We start from the raw sequence: 3,489 nt of genomic DNA, 5'->3' as shown, positions 1-3,489 counted from the left end.
CTCATGTGTTGTTATTTTTTTATTAAAATCTTTATGAATATAACAAGGCTGGCATATTTGCTAGCTAGTGAAATGTGGCTATTTATTGAGTAAACACCTATAACATTGTGAACATATTATATGCATGGCTTGGCCAAGCAGAGAGGTGATCTGGTAAAGGTTCCTGTAGATTACTGGTGGTCTGGTAAAGGTTCCTGTAGATTACTGGTACTACAATGGCAAGCAGCTGACCGAGAGGTGGTCTGGTAAAGGTTCCTGTAGATTACTGGTACTACAATGGCAAGCAGCTGACCGAGAGGTGGTCTGGTAAAGGTTCCTGTAGATTACCAGTACTACAATGGCAAGAAGCTGCTGTGCAAAACTATGCTTTACTGTTTGTTTGTTGTTTAACGCTACACTCAGCAATATTCCAGACGTTTTATTGTTGTCTGTAAATAATGAAGTCTATACAAGATGATCCAGTGATACGTTTCATCAAGCATCGATCCACACAGTCTTCTCTTACAAGCATGGACTGCTGAAGGTCAGTGCCAGATTTTTACAGGGCTGTGCTTTACTGAAGCATGTTAGCCTAGATCTTCATGGGGCTGTGCTTTACTGAAGCATGTTAGTCTAGATCTTCATGGGGCTATGCTTTACTGAAGCATGTTAGGCAAGAACTTCATGGGCTATGCTTTACTGAAGCATGTTAGTCTAGATCTTCATGGGCTATGCTTTACTGAAGCATGTTAGTCTAGATCTTCATGGGCTATGCTTTACTGAAGCATGTTAGCCAAGATCTTCATGGGCTATGCTTTACTGAAGCATGTTAGTCCTAGATCTTCATGGGCTATGCTTTACTGAAGCATGTTAGCCTAGATCTTCATGGGCTATGCTTTACTGAAGCATGTTAGTCTAGATCTTCATGGGGCTCTGCTTTACTGAAGCATGTTAGCCTAGATCTTCATGGGCTATGCTTTACTGAAGCATGTTAGCCTAGATCTTCATGGGCTATGCTTTACTGAAGCATGTTAGCCTAGATCTTCATGGGGCTCTGCTTTACTGAAGCATGTTAGCCTAGATCTTCATGGGCTATGCTTTACTGAAGCATGTTAGCCTAGATCTTCATGGGCTATGCTTTACTGAAGCATGTTAGTCTAGATCTTCATGGGCTATGCTTTACAGAAGCATACTGAAGCATGTTAGTCTAGATCTTCATGGGCTATGCTTTACTGAAGCATGTTAGCCTAGATCTTCATGGGGCTATGCTTTAGTGAAGCATGTTAGCCTAGATCTTCATGGGCTATGCTTTACTGAAGCATGTTAGCCTAGATCTTCATGGGCTCTGCTTTACTTGAAGCATGTTAGCCTAGATCTTCATGGGCTGTGCTTTACTGAAGCATGTTAGCCTATAGATCTTCATAGGGCTGTGCTTTACTGAAGCATGTTAGCCTAGATCTTCATAGGGCTCTGCTTTACTGAAGCATGTTAGCCTAGATCTTCATGGGCTATGCTTTACTGAAGCATGTTAGTCTAGATCTTCATGGGCTATGCTTTAGTGAAGCATGTTAGCCTAGATCTTCATGGGGCTGTGCTTTACTGAAGCATGTTAGCCAAGATCTTCATGGGCTATGCTTTACTGAAGCATGTTAGTCTAGATCTTCATGGGCTATGCTTTACTGAAGCATGTTAGCCAATATCTTCATGGGGCTGTGCTTTACTGAAGCATGTTAGCCAAGATCTTCATGGGGCTCTGCTTTACTGAAGCATGTTAGCCAAGATCTTCATGGGCTATGCTTTACTGAAGCATGAAGCATGTTAGCTTTACTAAGATCTTCCAAGATCTTCATGGGCTATGCTTTACTGATGCATGTTAGCCAAGATCTTCATGGGCTATGCTTTACTGAAGCATGTTAGTCTAGATCTTCATGGGCTATGCTTTACAGTTAGCCAAGATCTTCATGGGCTATGCTTTACTGAAGCATGTTAGTCCTAGATCTTCATGGGCTATGCATTACTGAAGCATGTTAGTCCTAGATCTTCATGGGCTATGCTTTACTGAAGCATGCATGTTAGTCATGTTAGAAGATCTTCATGGGCTATGCTTTACTGAAGCATGTTAGCCAAGATCTTCATGGGGTTAGTCTCTGCTTTACTGAAGCATGTTAGCCAAGATCTTCATGGGCTATGCTTTACTGAAGCATGTTAGTCCTAGATCTTCATGGGCTATGCTTTAGTGAAGCATGTTAGCCAAGATCTTCATGGGCTATGCTTTACTGAAGCATGTTAGCCAAGATCTTCATGGGCTATGCTTTACTGACTGAAGCATGTTAGTCCATGTTAGCCAAGATCTTCATGGGCTATGCTTTAGTGAAGCATGTTAGCCTAGATCTTCATGGGCTATGCTTTAGTGAAGCATGTTAGCCATAGATCTTCATGGGCTATGCTTTAGTGAAGCATGTTAGCCTAGATCTTCATGGGATATGCTTTAGTGAAGCATGTTAGCCAAGATCTACATGGGGCTACGGTTTCCTTAAGCATGTTATCATAGATCTTCATGGGCTATGATCTACTGACATACCGGTATATTTAGCCTGTTTTTTTTACAGGGCTGCTACTGGTGCATGTGTACCCCATATCTTTACAAGACTATGTATTACTGATACATGTTTGGTTGGTATTTTTCAGGGAAGTGATCAGTATTTCTGGTCATTATTTGGTGACATGTCAATTATATCCCGTACATCAAAGGATGGATTCAGTGACTTCTAAGATCCAATTGTCATCCACAATGCAGTGTCTGATCTTCACTTCTTCATATACGTTGGAGGTAGTAAAAATCAATACAGTCTATGAAATATAGAGGGCAGACTGTCGTTGCAAAAATTGAAATCGAGTTTTCAAGCAGAACACAGGTTTTTTTTCTGTGTTGGATGACACTGCCCACAACTTATAAAAACTTCGAAGCAGTTGTGGTTGATGTTGAACTGATTCCTCAGGGAAGATTTGTAGCAAGTTGTCCATGTTGCCTTCTTCAACATTGTCACAGAAATCCGGAATGTTTGCGGTTGAATCACAAACACTCACGTAAAACAATACAGAACAAACCAATCCATTGGCCACTGATTAATTTATTTTATTCATTATTTCTTGATTATTTACACTTTTCCACATAAATATTCATCCATTGAGTTTTCGATGTTAGCATTCAGTTAAGTTTTGAATATATCACTTCTATGTTAAGTTTTAAGATTGAATATATGTACAGTTCTATGTACATCTTGATACGATGATACATGCACAGTCATGTCGATCATAAGATTGGTGATGTATGTACAGTTATACAAGCAGCAAGATACCACGCCCCCGAGCTGCAGCATGTGCTGCCTATCACACAGTCATGTCGATCATAAGATTGGTGATGTATGTACAGTTATACAAGCAGCAAGATACCGAGCCCCCGAGCTGCACAGTCTTGTCGATCATAAGATTGGTGATGCATGTACAGTT

Source organism: Haliotis rubra, unplaced genomic scaffold (assembly GCF_003918875.1).
Source record: "Haliotis rubra isolate DU_JTF1 unplaced genomic scaffold, ASM391887v1 Scf43, whole genome shotgun sequence".
NCBI classification, from domain to species: Eukaryota; Metazoa; Mollusca; class Gastropoda; order Lepetellida; family Haliotidae; genus Haliotis; species Haliotis rubra.
The sequence above is the reverse complement of the archived record's forward strand: the minus strand, read 5'-3'. Positions refer to the sequence as shown.